The sequence below is a fragment of the Stegostoma tigrinum genome, unplaced genomic scaffold, assembly GCF_030684315.1.
Source record: "Stegostoma tigrinum isolate sSteTig4 unplaced genomic scaffold, sSteTig4.hap1 scaffold_198, whole genome shotgun sequence".
In the NCBI taxonomy this organism is placed as follows: domain Eukaryota; kingdom Metazoa; phylum Chordata; class Chondrichthyes; order Orectolobiformes; family Stegostomatidae; genus Stegostoma; species Stegostoma tigrinum.
The window spans coordinates 86,299-105,016 of NW_026728137.1; positions in this window are offsets into that span (position 1 = coordinate 86,299).

An 18,718-nucleotide genomic window follows, 5' to 3' on the forward strand; every position below is an offset into this window, starting at 1 on the left:
CTTTCACAACCAAGTCATTAATGCACAGTATAAACAGCAATGGACACTGCACAGATCCCTGTGGTCTGCTGAGGGTCAAAGGCTTTCAATCATAAAATTACTCTCCACCAGTTTTGGTTCTAGTTTGCCAACTTGCCTCGAATCTCATGGGTTCTTATCTTTGAACCAGCCTCCCATGTGGGACAATGTCGAAGGCCTCACTGAGGTTGATTGTAAACCATATCATCTGCACTGCCCTCATCAATATTTTTAGACGCAATTTCAAACAACTCGACTGAATTCATCAGACAGGATCTCTCTTTGCTACATCCGTGTTGACTACCCCAATTAATTTCTTCCTTTGCAAGTATTGATTCATCCTTTCCCTCAGAATTTCTTCCAATAATTTTGCTCCTCCTGATGTCAGGCTATCTTTTCTGCAATTGCCTGACCAGTCTTTGCTCACTGTCTTGAACAAAGGAATCACATCAACTATCCCCCAGACATTCAGCACTACACCTGTGGCCACAAAGCTGTTAGATGTATCAGCCAGGCCTCCGCAATCTCCTTCCTTGCCTATTGGAGCAGCTTGGGATAAATTTCATTGGGTGCTGGTAATTTATCCACCAATATGCCTGCAAAAGCATTTAATTCCTGATCATTATTGATCTTCACATGTTGGAGACCCTCACCTTCCTGTGACACAATGATACCACCCGAAGAACGCAGGAACAGCACCTTGTATTTCACTTGGGACACCTGCAACCCAATGGTCTCAGTGTGGACTTTGCAAGCTTCAAAATCTCCCCACCCCTGATCTCATCCCAAAACCAGCCATGCTCGTCCCAGTCTCCTTGACTTGTTCATATTTTCTCCCACCTATCTGCTCCTTTATCCACCTTCTATTGTCGCCTACCCCCAACCTTTCTATTTGTTTCAGAGTCACCTTAGCCTCCCCCATTTCAGAAGAAAGGTCCAGACCCAAAACATCAGCTTTCCTGCTCCTCTGCTGCCTGGCCTGCTGAATACATCCATCTCTACACCTTGTTATCTAAGCTCTGGATTCTCATTGTATCACTTTACAATAGCCCCACTTTCTGAATATAGACTCAACAGCAAGTAGTTCATCCCCCAGTCTATATCTGCCAGCTGCTGTCTAGTTCTGGTGATAATGCCTACTCGTACAGGTAATCTAATGATAAGTGGAATTCCTCAAATTTAGACACTTCGCTTCCATACTAAATTATCACTTTCCACAATGACATTGAAACGTAGAGTTATTAGATCTATCCCCAAATAAAAATGATGGCAGGAGGAAACTTGATTTGACTTTTCAGCTGTATTTTAGCGGGTTCCCACTGAAGCAGCAAACAAACAAATTTCAATCACATGGACCTGGAGGTGATGTGCTGGTATGTGTTGAGAATTGCTTAACAGACAGAAAAGCGCATGCTTATGAATTGTTGATTTGTGAGTTTGCATGCTGTACCTTGTGAGTTAGAGGAAGGATTCATGCCTGGGCTCCAGTTATTCTTAATCTCTGTCCATGAATGAGATTTACAGGCCAAACTTAATGTTTCCGTATATGTTGATGGCATAACCATAGATGGGGTTGTGAGCTGCACAGAGAATGCAAAGAGGATGAAAGGGGACATGAATAGTCTCTGAGTTTCTAATTGCCTGGAGAAGGTGGTGGTGGTTCTGAGCAATGTTGACTTTGCTTTGTCTGCATACATGTTGAGCTTTTCCAGCAACTTCTGTTCTTATTTGTGGTCTGCCTTGCTTGACCCACTGCAATCCTTTGGGTGCAGTGACAGCCATAGGGCTGTTAGGAAGGAGCGTGTCTTGGATGGGACCTTGGGAATGCTGCTGGTGTCATGTATCTGGTGTTGTTTTCCTTCCAGGTTGTTTGTGGTCTTGTGAAATGCTGCTGCTTATAATCCTTGTTGATTGTAGACACTGCTGTCGTGGTGTGTTACGAGTGAAGTGAGTAAATATCATTCCAAACATGAGGCTGCTTTGTGCTCAATAGTGTCAAGCTTATTGAATATTGTTGGAGCTGCATTCATCCAGGTAAGTGGAGAATATTTCTTGACATTGCTGACCTGTGCACTGTCGATGGGCAGCATACATTCTGTGGGAAGCTGTTTTTAAAAACTCATTTTCATTTCAAAATGCCACTTCTGTGTTTGGGAAGATTTATTTTATCCCTTGAATGATGAATGGCCAGTTCTGTATTTGTAACTGTCCTTTATTTTCTTGTGGATTGCAAGTGGCCAGGTCTCAGCATGTTCACTTGTGATTGCTTTCATTCTGTGAACTGTCAACAGTTGTTTATTTGTGGAATGATTTTTCAACAAAAGAATGGTTAGAGAGCAAACAGTCAGTTTCCTGAGTGGAACAAGTTGGGTTTTTTACATGTTCTGTGGACTGTGATTGTCCACTATTATGTGCAGACTACATATGGTCAGTCCTGTGTGGGGAGTTGTTTCCAACCTGTGAGCTGCTGTTTGTCAGTCCTGTGTCGCAAACTTCTTTTTTGTATGCACATGTAAAATAACTTCACCAAGGCCGCTGTCCCGTCACCAGCTCACCCTTTATTCACTCCTGCAAAGTACACTGCCTATGCCCTGTGTCATTCCCCTGAACTGAGGAAATGGAAAATCCACTGTTTTCCTTTTCCTTTCTTCTTTAATTAGCTTCTTTTCTTTTGTTTTTCTTCTTTGTCTGTTTTCACCTAACATTGCACTGCTGGGGAGTGGGCTTACTGCTACAAATTGTGTTTGGTAAATTGTGTCTCTAGTTTGGATTTAACTCCTGGATTTTGAACGGTTAGGTGGATCACTTGAGTTGGTTCTCAACCCGTGGTCTGAAAATGGTCAATACTGTGAGGGGAGCTTCTATTTGCCTTGTGATCTGTGAGCATGCAGTTTTGTGTGTGGAGATGATTAATGCTACAGATTGTGAATGGTCAGTTCTGTGTGGAGAGGTTGTTTTTATTCTATGGACTGTGGTCATTTCTGTCTGAAGGCTGCACTTGAAATTGTGGACTCAGGTCAGTTGCGTGTCCAGAGCTGGTTTTAATTTCTCTGTAGGGAACTGAGGTTATTCTTTGGCTTTTAAATGGTTAGGCATGTCTGCATGTGTGTGCATCTGTGTGTCTCTTTAGTTTCTGAAGGACTGAGTTCTCTGTGCCAATGCTGCCAGACCTACTTAGTTTCCCCCCGAAGTTCTGTTTGTTTCAGATCTTCAGATTTTGCAATCCTTTGTTTCATTTTAGAGCTTTCATTTCATCTGTTGGGGCATAGAACATATAACAGTACAGTACAGGAACAGGTCCTTCGTCCCACCATGTCTGCGATGACCATGATGCTATGCTAAACTAATGCCACCTGGCTGCACATGATCCCTATCCCTCTGTTCATGTATCTGTCTAAATGCCTCTTAAACATTGCTATCATCTCTGCTTCGACCACCTCCCTGGCAGTATGTTCCAGGTACTTACTAACCTCTGCATAAAAACTCACAGATGTGCTTTAAATGTTCCCCTCTCAATTTAAATTTATGACCCTTGCATTTGATATTTCCACCTGAGGGATGAGACTCCGATTATTCACTCTATCCGTGCCTCTCTGATTTATATACTTCAACAGGTTCCCCCACTCCACCTCAGCCACTAACGCACGAGCAGAAACCGTCCAAGTCTCTCCACCCTGTTCTTATAGCTAATACACTCTCACCCATGTAACGTTCTGGTTAACCTCTTTTTCCCTCCTCTTTAAAGCCTCCCATCCTTCCTCTACTGCATACAGGTAATTCTGTGTGGACTGCTGGTTCATATGTTGTGAATTATAAATTGTCGATGATCTGTGGGGAGCTTTTATTTACCCTGTGGACTTCAAATGGCAGTTATTTCTGATCTAATTTTAATCAAATGAATTGTAAATATTCAATCTTGTGTGGAGAGCAGGTTTTTTATCCTGTGGAGTTTTGAGTAATAATATCACACACAACTGACATGAATGTGGAGATGATCTTTATTGTGATTATTCGTGTGTGGCCTTTGTGAGCTCTGTGAACTCTATGAATGTTCAGTTCTGCGTTTGTGTTGGCACCTCTTCCTCAAACAACAAAACCCTCCCTTATTACTGTGTCTTCATCCAGTCCTGACAGCATTCCTCTTGTCTGTAACTGCCCAGAAGCCCTAACATGCTCCAGTTCTGACATCTCCTCACAATATCGAACCTGTTTGATCACCTCCTGCCCTGTTGGTCTCTGGTACACCTCATACCCCTTTCTCACTTTCCATCTCTGAAGCCTGTTTTGGATCACACAACGTGCCCTGTAGTTGTAATGGTCACCATGTTCGGTAACACTCCATATCACTTCAACCACTCCCTTATGGGGCCAGCCGCAGCCTCATGATATTACCAGTGGGCTGTTAATTCGGAGACACAGATAATGTACTGGGGACCTGGGTTTGAATCCCACTGTAGCAGATCGTGGAGTTAGAATTCAATAAAATAATCAGTAATGTTGTTGATCATCTGTTTTTTTTTCTAAAAAAAAACTCCACTCATTCATGAATGCCCTTTAGGGAGTGGCATCTGACCAGGCCTGGCCGATATATGTCTCCAGACCCTCAACAAAATAACTGTCCCTTAACAATTGCCCAATACAATCAGCAATTGGCACTGAATGCTTGTGCATCCAGTGATGCCCAAGTCCCATGAATGAAGAAATAAAAGGGTATTTTCCCTCCACACCCTCCTGCAAACAGTGCAGCAATTCGTACTGGGTTTGTGACATTGTTCAGGCCCTTGCCACTCTCTGAAACACTCTCAACACCTTCAGCAGACCCTGTTCCTGTCATCTCATGGAACCCCAACAATGATACCTCGTCCTACTACATTCCTCCAGTGAGGAGACCCCTTGAAATCTGTTTAACACCTACTACTATACTTTGGTTGTCTGCTGTCATTTTCTGAAGCACGTGCTTTCTCTTCAGAATTGTTAGGTATTGTTTGGTTGTCTTCTAAGCCTTTCTTAATTGAATATTATACTTTATGCCCTGAGTGAGATACACATAGAAATTTCTTGCTGAGTGTGTCTGTTTCAATGGCGTATCCTTTATTTGAATATTTTACACTGTTCCTTCAAGCGTTTTTCACTGTTCATTTACAGCCATACATTTCAGTCTCTTTACCCTGTTTAACTTGGTCAGTTCCCCTCTCAAATGCTGTAATCGGCCTCATTTCTGTTTCTGATTGTTGTTTGTACTTTGTGTGATCACTTCAAAATTTCATAATCCCTTTGAATTCCACTTTTTCATAATTTCCCTTAGGATCTCTGGTTGTGACATGACTCATTCACTCAGTTTCATTCCACAACGGTCGATCTGAGATAGTTACGTCCCTAGCCTGTTGCACAACGTGTTATTCAAAGGAACACTGACAAAAACAATCTCTGAGCTCCGCTTCGAATGACACTATTTTATTGTATATACTTTGTCAAGTATAAAAAGGAACACTATAATGTACTTCTTTTACCAAAATTTCCTGTCACAAACTTGTTCACTCATGTACAGTTTTCGCGAAACTGTTGCTTCCTGCCCCTTTCTGCTTGTCTTCAGCCACATTGCTGTGCTGTTCCAATGCTTCACCTTTTTTGTGTTTGGATTGAGAAATCTCCTTTCACCTGAACTCTTTCCCAGCATCCTCTCTGTCAGTTTACAAGCCTGTCCATAAACCTACCGCCTTGGTTGGCCAGGACACTGGTCCCAGCACAGTTCCAGTTATTATTTATTCACTCATGAGACGTTGGTGTCTCTGGCTGGTTCACATTTATTGCCTACCCCTGGTTGCCCTTGAACTGAATGACTTGCCATTCCATTTCAGAGGATAATTGTGAGTCAACCAAGTTGCTGTGGGTCCTACGTGATGTATCGGCCTGACCAGGTAACGATGACAGATTTTCTTAACGTACTTAACAAATTCTTCCCATCAAAGTGGTTAACACTACGGCAGTACTAGCCTACGTTTGGAAAATTGAAATCCCTGACGATGGATCCCTATTATTCTGAGATATCTAAGATCTCCCAACATATATGCTCCCCAATCACTCACCAACTTTGGGTGGGGGGGGGCGCGGTGGCTGTGGTACAATTGTACTCATTCTTATTTCTCAGTTCCACTAATATTGCTTCACTGGGCGAACCCCAGGAATATTATCTTTGAACACTGCTGTCATGTTTTCCCCATTCTAAAATATCTCTCCCCTCCTATCTTGCCTCTGGCTACTATCCTTCCTGTGGTGTCTGTGCCCTGGAACATTGATCTGCTCATCCTTTCTCTCCCTCAGCTGCGTTTCTGTAATACCTTTGATATCCCAGTCCCATGTCCCCATCCGTGCCCTGAATTTATCTGCCTTACCTGTCCGGCCCATTACATTGAAATAAATGCAGTTTAATTCATCAGTTTTGCCTGTACTACAATTTACTTTTTACCAGGACTTCCTGTCACACATCTTTTCACACGTGTGCAGCTTTAAGGAAACTCTTTCCCTTCCTGCTCCTTTGTGTTTGTCTTCAGCCACATCACCATGCTGTCCCAAAGCTTTGCCTTTTCCGTGTCAATTTGGAAAACTTTCACTTGTATCCTGTCGTGCATCCTCTCTGTCAGTTTAAAGGCTTGTCCATAAACCTACTGATGTGATTGGCCGGGACACTGGCCCCAGCACGGCTCACATGATTATTTATTCACTCGTGGGATGTGGGTGACTCTGGCTGGCCAGTGTCTATTGCTTACCCAAGCTGCCTTTGAACCGAGGGCTTTGCTGGGCCATTTCAGTGGGAGGTACATGTCAGGTGTTTTACTCTTGGTCTGGAGTCACATGTTGATCAGACCACATGAGCATAGCACATTCGTTAAAGGATATTAGGTAATCAGATGAGTATTTATAACATTGTCATTGGCTTCTGGATTAATAGTCTAGTGATAGTCGGCCATCGCCTGTCCCACTTGGAGCTCGCCTATCCCTGAGTACTTATACCAGTGCAGCATGAATTAAAACTCCTTTTTCCTGACCACTGCGTGATCCTAACACCTTCCTGGTGATATCATCCAGTATCTCCTCAGGTGGCACCTGTCACTGTGTGGACTTACTTGTTGCCTCTGACCGCACCTTTTGCAGCTACAATGAGATCCTGAGCCAACAGAATTCTCCACTCCAGAGATGTGGCAGCAGAGGCCAGGGATGGAGACTAGGATTTTCCAGATCTCTGCGGAACTCACTGCCATTCTACGTGTGTCATTCTCACTGTATCAGTATACTTTCTCAGTCTATATCTCTGTCTTTGGCAGCCACTCAGGAAGTTCCTGACCTAGCAGAATCTGAACTCCAGTCTCGTACATCACTGCATGGAAGTCGATTGGTCAGCTCGAGACACAAAGGGCAGCAAGATCTGAAGCCTTCAATAAATCCTGCTGTGAGGTAAGATCACTCACAGTGAACAGATTACACCACTTAAAACCTCAACCCACAAGACATGATGGACATACAGTGCTGAAGTTGTAGCACAACACAGAAAGACCCAAGATTCAATCACCACCCTACTTTCAGCGCAGTTGTACTGAGCCTTCCTAGGACAGCATAGGAAGTTCATAGTTATCAACCTCGGCCTGTGCTGTCTCAGTGAGGATGAGTGCAGCAGAGGTGAAAGCAGGCCTCTCTCTTGAGAGGGTAGTATTGAAGCCTGGGATCTTTCAGTTCTGTGTTCCCACTCCAAAATTGTTTCTATTGTCATGTCCTAGTCATACAACAAGTTTACAGATCCTTTGTTCCAACTGATCTGCGTAATTGCATTGAATCCTTCTGGCTCTGACAACAGTTGATATCTCTGTAACCTCCTGTCCTCCCTAAAATCCCTAAGTATATTTAAAACCTACACAAATGATGACCACCGTCTCCATCTTCTCAAATTGCTCCAGTCTTGATAACATGCCCAATCTCTGTATTGTCCTCCTCCTGCAGTCACTACAACAATCCTTATAACTGTCATTAGATAACAAGATGCAGAGCTGGATGAACACAGCAGGCTAAGCAGCACCTGAGGAGCAGTAAATCTGACATTTTGGGCCTGGACCCTCCTTCTGCTTGGCCTGCTGTGTTCATCCAGCTCTGTACCTTGTTACCTCAGGTCCTCCAGCATCTGCAGTTCCTACTGTCTCTTTTATCTGTCATCTTGTCCAGTACCGACAGTCCACCCTGACTCTGTAACATCCCCCAGCCCCTATAACACATGATTATCACTGTCACCGTCTCCAATCCCTGTAATACTCCTCCTCCTGTATTGCATCACCTCATGTCCTCTGCAACCATCGACCATTCCTCCAGACCGCCCCATCTGCATAAAATTCCTCAATCCCTATAACCTTTCCTGCCTGTACACACCGCTCCAATCCCTGCACCCCTCCCTTTGTGCAGTGTTTTGAAGTTATTTTAACCCTTCCAACGTCTGCAATCTCATCCAGTCTCTACAATATCCTCTATCGCTGTGACGTTCTCCCATCACTGTGGTGTTCCCTAATCCTGCCTCCTCCAATCATTACTAGCCTTTTCTACGTCTGTATCCTCCTGAAGTCACCGAAATCATCCATTGATCTGTAACATCCTCTTGATTACTGTATCTATCTCCAGTTCCTAAGGCTATCTCTATTTCTAACCTCCTTCAGTTCCATGCCTGCGCATTCGCCCTCACTCTTAAAGTCACTCATGATCTGCGTAACCTTCACCAGCTGCAATAACCCTTTTCTGTGAAAAAAGTCTCCAGTCCCTTGAGCCATCGCTATCCCTGTAATCTCATCCAGACCCAAGAATTCTCCCTACCTTGCTAACTTTTCTCATGCCCCTAAATGCTCACTATCGATAGAACCGCCCCTAAGGTTTTGGAGTTAATTTGTAGCTCATGTTGTGGTTGGGAGACATCGTCAGTGCAGCCTCCGATGAAGCAACATTGTATTTCCCCATCAGGAATTCCCGTGTCTATCTCTACTTTGCTTGTCCCAAGATTTTGGTGTTGTCCGAGTCGAATTGTTGGTTCTCTTCGACCATTCCTCACCTAACCACCTTCAGTGATCTAAAATCTCCCCAACTCTGTAACATCATCCAGCCTCCACCATTTTCCCCCTCTCTGCAAGCTTCTCAAGTGCCCACGTTCCTCCCCAAGCTCACCTTCACGAGCACTCTCCCTATCCATGTAAATGCCTCTTGTCTCTACATCCTTCCCTTTCTGGGTAGCTTCCTCCAGGCTCTAGAGCCATCTTTATATGTGTACCTCATTCAGGTCTCTGTAATCTCTTTTTCTCTCTCTCTGTCCAAGGTTCTCCATCTCATACTGTCCACCCCATGCCTTTAGTATTCTCCAAATGTCACAACTGTCCTTCAATGTGCTGCATTTTCTAATTTTTCCCCCCGAGTGCTTGTCTGCACACCACTCACCATCCTTGAATCCTTTTTCCGCCAATAACAGTCTCCACCAAAAAATAACAGTCCATAATTCTGCAGTCCTCGAATATTTGTCTATCTCTGCAACCTCTAGCCATCATTTTTAGCCCACTCACTGAAAGTCTCTCCACATTTGCAACAAGGGAGATGGAATGATAGCACAATGTGAAGTGAACAGATAACTTTGAGCATCACTCTGATATAGTTAAGAGATGAGACGTTGCGGGAAAGAAGGCCATTTCACCCACTGTGCTTGCTCCACCATTGAATGTGATCATTGCTGCTCCGATAATCCTCATATTTACTTTCATGCCTTTTCAAAATAACCCTGCTTCCCTCACTGATTAAAAACCTGACTCTCTGCAGTTCATCCAGCTTCAACAGCCCTCTCCAGTGAGGAATTAACAGATTGTCTACCCTCCATTTGGAGAAATTCCTCCTCATCTCCTTGAATGAGTGAGCCCTTCGTGTGATTTTTATGCCCTCCATTTCTAGATTCTCACGCAAGGGGAGCCAACTTCTTCGCACTGACCCTGTAAAAACCCTAAAGCGTCTTCAATGTATCAATAGGTTTACCTTTTATTCTAAATTCCAAAGAGTTCAAGTTCAATCTTTTCCATGTCTTCTCATGAAAACCCCTCCATAAAGAGGATCAATCTTCTGATTCTTCTCTGGACTGCCTCCAGGGAAAGAATATTTATTCCCTCTGGATAAAGGGAATACTGTTCACAGTATTCTTGGTGTTGGCCAAGTAGTGCATTCTAGAGTTTTTGAAAACTTCCCTATTTTCATTCTCTGAACCATTTGAATGTGGCTAATATCTATTGCAACAGCGTTCACTTGCCTTGATCCCCTTATTCATCAAGAACCTATCTATCTCTGTCTGCAATTCATTCAGTGTTTTCACCTCCACAGCCCTCTGCAGCAATGCACAGATTCACCACCCTCTGGCTGAAGAAATTCCTCCACACCTCAGCTCTAAAGGGTTGTGCCTTCACACAGAGGCTCTGCCGAGCCTCTCCTATCAATGGAAACATCTGCTCCACTTCCACTCTCTCCACACCCCTCCCGTATTCTGTAAGTTTGAACAAAATTCTGCCTCCTCCATCGAAACCTCATCAAATACAGACCCAGAGCCCTTAACTGTTCCTAATTTGATAACCACCTCATCCATAGAATCTTTCTTGTAAACCGCTTCTGTACTCCCTCCAAGACAAACACAATCTTCCTCAGATCTGTGTCTCAAAACTGCTCACAATGTTTCATAGGCAGTCTGACCTCGGCTTTTTAGGGCCTCAGCAGTACATTTCAGCTTTTGTATGCTAACCATCTTGAAATAAATGTTAAAATTTCTTTTGCCTTTTTAACACAAACTGAACCTCCATGTTAACCTGAAGAGCACATTGAACCAGAGTTCCAAGACCCCTGTGCTTCAGATTGTTCGCCATTTAGAAAATAGTCGGCAGGATTCCAACCTGCATCGGGGTAACCCCAAGAGATTTCAAATCCATCACCTTCATCACTTGGCCACAAATATGTGATTGCGCTAGTGTGGTGTCTTGCACTGGATTGTTCTTTTGGTGAATATCGCTGTTGTGAGGATGCAGATCAATATGTCAGCTGATTCCGGGATAAAAATCGCTCCTATTTCTGAAATGTTTCATGACCTGAAGTCTGCTGCCTCACATTTTCCTCTCTTTGTGAAAACAAAACAGGTTTGTTGTTTCTAAACATGGGCCTCTTGCATGCTCGGTGAATCGAAATGGAAATGTAACAACTGATGGCAAAACAATCTCACTGCCCGGTTAAAGGGATCCTGCAGTTTGCAAACTTTCTTAAAAATGCCGTAAGATATTGCAAGTGTGTTTGCCTCATTAGCACCTTGTGGGCACTTGTTTTATGAAAGCAGCAGAGCTGCAGATTCCAGTCAGTAGGATTCAAACTACATGTGAGTGCATTACCAACCCATCACTTAACCACTCAGCCACGGTTATGTCAGAGTTTACCGCTCACAGTCGCCTCTTGCAATGGATTTCATCTGCAAATATCGCTGTTTAGGGTTGGCGGATGAAAATCCCAGACAATTCTGTTGAGAAAATCCTGACCGTTCTTTTCTGTCACTTTTTCCTCTCTCTTTATTGGGAAAGAATCAGCTTTGTTGTTTCAAAACATGGCCATCTTGCATTCTCAGTGAACGTGGTAACCATTGAATGTGAGGAAATATTGCACTTCGCAATGTACTAGTGAAGCCCATGCAATGTTCAACATTTTGGTCATTCATTCTTTTAAATAGATTTTTTGAGAAATGGGTGGATTTTGGCTGGGATAATTTGTAGCCATGAACATTTAACAGAGAAGGCAAAAAGAAACTTAACACAGAGACAATGAGAACTGCAGATACTGGAGTCAGAGACTGGATGGAGCTGGAGAAACACAGCAGGCCAGGTAGCTTTAGAGAAGCAGAAGCTGACCTCTTGGTTTAGGGGTCCTGCCGATTGTGCACACATCTATTATTGTGATGCAGTTGCTAAGCACATTTGGCTTTTAATCAGAAGGCTGAGTGTTTTGTGCAGTGCCAGGGACAAAGCTAGGGTTTCTTATTGTCCAGCCAGCATTCTCTGGCTGTTGCTGAGCAAATTTTCAATGCATGAAGATGTCTACCAAATCTTACCAGTTAAACTGCCAATGTTCCAACTCCCCCATGTTCACTGATATTGTAATGGTGCTCTCAATCTCTTCTGATTTTATCCCCTTCTCCTTTTAATTTCACCATAAGCACCTTCCTCAAAATAACCTTGTACCTAACCATACACACAGACAACTGATCTTTCTTTGCTGTACTTGTACCTGGCATCCACAAGTATATATCCTTGGTTTGTCCTATTTCTCATCAACATGCTGCCTTTGATGAAATCATCTCAAATTGCCATTAGTTTTCACATGCCCGCTGACAACAGCCAGACCTAGCTCAACACCCTCCCTCTCCACCCCACCATTTCAGGAATACCCTCCATTTTAAACTTTACAAATCCATGACCTCATGTTGATTGCTGCTGAAAATTCCATTCCCCAATTTACAAGTCCTCTCCTATCCTGGCAACTGTCAAAAGCTGAAGAGTGACACATAGAAAGTGATTAAAATGGAGAAAAAGTTCCACAGTACTGTCTGACGTTGGAGAAACCTGTGTGTGGGAACTCATGATAGGAGAGCAGCTAAGTGGCTTTTTAAAATGTAACTTTTACTGTTTTCCTTTTGTAAATCTACAGTAGTGAGTAGAGTGTTTATTTTATTATATGTTGCTATTGAGATCTGCCTATTGATTAAATTTTAAAAATTTAAAATAAAAGTATAAACTATCCTGGAGCAGTGTTCTTAGAGCAGTTAAACTGTTATTTTCTGGGTCTGCAGATCGTTGAGATGCAAGGATGGCCTTTAATAGAGAGATGTGCTCTTCCTGTTGAATGTGGGAGATTATGGAGTATTTCCATGTTACTGCTGACTATGCCTACAGGGGAGTGTGTTTGGTTGCAAATCCTGTAAGATCGTGTGGATTGGTTGGAGTGGCAGTTGGAGGCAACTAGGAATTTACGATAGCTAGGGGATATGATGGATGTCAGTTGCAGAGAGGGAGATAAACTGAAGATGCAGCCAGGTAGTTGGTTGATCTCCAGGAAAGGGAGATGGAGTCAGGTCGTGCAGGAGTCTCCTGTGGCGATCTCCATCTCAAACAAGTTTGCTGTGTTGAAAAATGTAGTGAGCGGTCGACTCTCTGGAGAATGGAGGACTGGCAAACAGTTTCCTGGTACAGAGACTGTTTTTAATATGACACCAGTTCTAGGTCATTGGTTATGAGAGGGGACTCCCTAGGCAGAGGCACAGAAAGATGTTTCTGTAGCTGACAGCGAGACATTGGAATGATGTGTTGCCTCCCTGGAGCCAGAATCAAAGGTATCTCAGAGAGTGTGAAATAATCTGAAAGGTGAGAGAGATCAGCAGGAGGTCATTGTACACATCGGAAGTAATGACATAGGAAGAGAAACAAATGAAGCTATGAGGAGTCAATATAGGAAGTTAAGCAGGAATTTAAAAATTTTGTCCTCAAGGGTAGAAATAGCTAGATTAATCACAGTGCCACAAGCTGGTGAGGGTAGGAATGGGAGCCTAGAGCAGATGAATACATTGCTGAGGAGCTTGTGTAGAGGAGAAGAATCCACATGTTTGGATCACTGGAATGTCTTCTGGGGTAGGAGCCACCTGTACAAGAAGGACGGATTGGACCTGAATTGGAAGGGAACAAATATACTGGCAGGGAGTTTTGCTCAAGACGCTCGGGAAGATTTAAACTAGTGGGGTGGGGACAGGGGATGGTTTGTGAACCAGGGAGATAGTAAAGAAGGAGATCAGTCTGAGACTGGTTAGGTCGGGAAAAATTGTAAGTCAAATGGACAGTGCAGTCAGGAACCAAGTAGAGATCTTAATTTATTTCAATGCAAAATCCCCAGCAGGCAAGGCAGATTACCTTGGAGCATGGCTAAGAATGTGGGACTGGGATAGCATCGAGACGTGGCTCAGGAATGGACAGGACTGGCAGCTTCATGTTTCAGGAATAGATGGTATCGGAAAGATGAAAAGAAGATGGTTGGACAAGAGAGGATGGGGAGTTGCATTTTTGATGAAGGGTAACATTACAGCTATATTTAGGGAGGATATTCCAAAGAAGTCCAGGGAAGTTATTTGGCTGGAACTGAGAAATAAGAAAGGTTTGATCACCTTACTGCAAGTGGAAATCGATGAACAAATATGAAATAACATCTCAGCTATCTGTAAGAATGATAGGTGGTTATAGTAGGGTGTTTTAAATTTCTAAACATAGACTGGGACTACCATAGTGTTCCGATCTTAGATGCAGAGGAATTGGTTGAGCTGGTATGAGAAAATGTTCTAATTCAGTATGTGGATGTACCTTCTGGAGAAGATGAAAAACTTGACCTGCTCTTCAGAAATAAGGCAGGGCAGGTGACTGAGGCATGAGTAGAGGAGCATTTTGGTGCCAGTGACTATAATTCTATTAGTTATAAAGTAGTGATGGACAGGGATAGACCGGATCTAATAGTTAAAGTTCTGAATTGGAGGAAGAACAATTTTGGCAGTCTTAGGTAAGAACTTCCAAAAATTGATGAGGGGTGGTGGTGGGAGCAGGTTGGATGGGGGTGGGGTGCGGTACAGATATTCAAAGGTAAAGGGACGGCTGGAAAATGTGAAGCGTTCAAAACTGAGAGCTCAGACACAGTATGTTCCTGTTAGTGTGAAGGACAAGGCTAGTTGATACAGGAAATGCTGGATGATTAGAGAAATTCAGCTTCTGGTCAAACAGAAGAAAGCATATGTGAGGTATAGACAGCACAATTGAGTGATTTTCTTGAAGAATGTAAAGGCAGCAAGAGTGTACTTAAGAGGGAATTCAGGAGGGCAAAAAAGGGGACATGGGATAGCTTTGTCAAATAGGGTTGTGGAGAATCCAAAAGGTTTCCACAAATACATTAAGGATAAAAGAGTGACTGGGAAGAGAATAGGACCCCTTAAAGATGAGCAAGGCCACCTACGTGTGGAACTGTAGGAGGTAGGGGAGACGTTAAACGAGTATTTCAGATCATTGTTAACTGTGGAGAAGGATATGGAAGATAGAGAACACTTGGAGATAAATTATAGACCAGTGAGCCTGACATCAGTGGTGGGCAGGTTGTTGGAGGGGATTCTCAGGGACAGGGTTTATATGTATTTAGAAAAGCAAGGGATTAGGGATGTTCAGCATGATTTTGTGAATGGGAAATTGCTGATTGAGTTTTTTGAAGAAGCAACAAAGAGGAATGATGAGGGCAGAACAGTGGACATGGTCAACATGGACTTCAGTAAGACATTTGACAAGCTTCCTCATGGGAGATTGGTTAGCAAGGTTAGATCACACAGAATAAAGAGAGAACTAGCTATGTGTGATACAGAGTTGGCTCAAAGGTAGCAGACGAAGTGTGATTTGGAGGGTTGCTTTTCAGACTGGAGGCTGTGACCAGAAGGATGCCACAAGGTTCGGCGCTGGGTCCACTGCTTTTCATCATTTATATAATTGATCTGGATGTGAACATAAGATTTATTGTTAGTAAGTTTGCAGATGACACCAAAACTGGAGGCATAGTGGACAGTGAAGAAGGTTATCTCGGAGTGCAAGGAGATCTTGCCCAGATCAGCCAATGAGCCAAGGAGTGGCAACTGGAGTTTAACTTAAATAAATATGAGATGCTGCACTTTAGCAAATCAGGGTAGAACTTAGTTTTCGAATGGCCAGTCCTGGGGAGTGTTGCTGAACAAAGAAACCTTAGAGTGCAGGATAATAAAATGTGAGGCTGGATGAACACAGCAGGCCAAGCAGCATCTCAGGAGCACAAAAGCTGACGTTTCGGGCCTAGACCCTTCATCAGAGAGGGGGATGGGGGGAGGGAACTGGAATAAATAGGGAGAGAGGGGGAGGCGGACGGAAGATGGAGAGTAAAGAAGATAGGTGGAGAAGGTGTGGGTGGGGAGGTAGGGAGGGGATAGGTCAGTCCAGGGAAGACGGACAGGTCAAGGAGGTGGGATGAGGTTAGTAGGTAGCTGGGGGTGCGGCTTGGGGTGGGAGGAAGGGATGGGTGAGAGGAAGAACCGGTTAGGGAGGCAGAGACAGGTTGGACTGGTTTTGGGATGCAGTGGGTGGGGGGGAAGAGCTGGGCTGGTTGTGTGGTGCAGTGGGGGGAGGGGATGAACTGGGCTGGTTTAGGGATGCAGTGGGGGAAGGGGAGATTTTGAAACTGGTGAAGTCCACATTGATACCATATGGCTGCAGGGTTCCCAGGCGGAATATGAGTTGCTGTTCCTGCAACCTTCGGGTGGCATCATTGTGGCAGTGCAGGAGGCCCATGATGGACATGTCATCCAAGAGAATGGGAGGGGGAGTGGAAATGGTTTGCGACTGGGAGGTGCAGTTGTTTGTTGCGAACTGAGCGGAGGTGTTCTGCAAAGCGGTCCCCAAGCCTCCGCTTGGTTTCCCCCAATGTAGAGAAAGCCGCACCGGGTACAGTGGATGCAGTATACCACATTGGCAGATGCACCTCCGCCAGCCACAGAAACTTCCGGAACCGCTGCTGCAGTCACCACCTCCACGTCCAGGTACTACAGCCCACACACCACCCTCACCCTCAGCTGCTGCCACCCACCCCGATCCTCCCCACCGCCGACGGAACCCCGCCCACGGTCGACGCCGACGGAACCCCGCCCACGGTCGACGCCGACGGAACCCCGCCCACGGTCGACGCCGACGGAACCCCGCCCACGGCCGACGGAACCCCGCCCACGGCCGACGGAACCCCGCCCACAGCCGACGACATCATCGCTCGCCCACAACCTCCACAGCCTGCAACCCCAGAGGAGACAGCCACCCTGAGCCCTGCCGAATCTTCACCATCCCCCCAGACCTCCCACTGACTGAGGACGAACGGTCAGTCCTGAGCAAGGGGCTCACCTTTGTCCCCCTACAACCACACATCAACGAATACCAGTCACGGTCGGACACAGAGCAGTTTTTCCGCCGTCTTCGCCTGCATGCCTACTTCTTCAACCGGGAACCTAACCCTCCTTCCACTGACCCCTTCACCCGCTTCCAACACAAGTCCTCCTCCTGGACACCACCCCCAGGCCTCCTACCTTCCCTCGACCTCTTCATCTCCAACTGCCGTCGAGACATTAACCGCCTCAACCTCTCCACCCCTCTCACCCACTCCAACCTCTCCCCGCAGAACGGGCAGCCCTCCGCTCCCTCCGCTCCAACCCCAACCTCACCATCAAACCCGCAGACAAGGGTGGCGCAGTGGTAGTATGGCGTACTGACCTCTACATCGCCGAGGCCAGACGCCAACTCTCCGACACCATCTCCTACCGCCTCCTCGATCATGACCCCACACCCGAGCACCAAACCATCATCTCCAACGCCATTCATGACCTCATCACCTCAGGGGACCTCCCACCCACAGCCTCCAACCTCATTGTTCCCCAACCCCGCACGGCCCGTTTCTATCTCCTTCCCAAAATCCACAAAACCTGCCTGCCCTGGTCGACCCATCGTCTCAGCCTGCTCCTGACACCTCCTCCCACCCACCCTCCTGCAAAAATTCCATCCCCTATTCCCAATTCCTCCGCCTCCGCCGCATCTGCTCCCACGATAAGACATTCCACTCCCGCACATCCAGATGTCCAAGTTCTTTAAGGACCGCAACTTCCCCCCCACGGTGATTGAGAACGCCCTTGACCGCGGTCTCCCGCATTTCCCGCGACACATCCCTCACACCCCGCCCCCGCCACAACCGCCCCAAGAGGATCCCCCTCGTTCTCACACACCACCCTACCAACCTCCGGATACAACGCATTATCCTCCGACACTTCCGCCATTTACAATCCGACCCCACCACCCAAGACATTTTTCCATCCCCACCCCTGTCTGCTTTCCGGAGAGACCACTCTCTCCGTGACTCCCTTGTTCGCTCCACACTGCCCTCCAACCCCACCACACCCTGGCACCTTCCCTGCAACCGCAGGAAATGCTACACTTGTCCCCCACACCTCCTCCCTCACCCCCATCCCAGGCCCCAAGATGACATTCCACATTAAGCAGAGGTTCACCTGCACATCTGCCAATGTGGTATACTGCATCCACTGTACCCGGTGCGGCTTCCTCTACATTGGGGAAACCAAGCGGAGGCTTGGGGACCGCTTTGCAGAACACCTCCGCTCAGTTCGCAACAAACAACTGCACCTCCCAGTCGCAAACCATTTCCACTCCCCTCCCATTCTCTTGATGACATGTCCATCATGGGCCTCCTGCACTGCCACAATGATGCCACCCGAAGGTTGCAGGAACAGCAACTCATATTCCGCCTGGGAACCCTGCAGCCATATGGTATCAATGTGGACTTCACCAGTTTCAAATCTCCCCCTTCCCCCACTGCATCCCTAACCAGCCCAGTTCATCCCCTCCCCCACTGCACCACACAACCAGCCCAGCTCTCCCCCCCACCCACTGCATCCCAAAACCAGTCCAACCTGTCTCTGCCTCCCTAACCGGTTCTTCCTCTCACCCATCCCTTCCTCCCACCCCAAGCCGCACCCCCAGCTACCTACTAACCTCATCCCACCTCCTTGACCTGTCCGTCT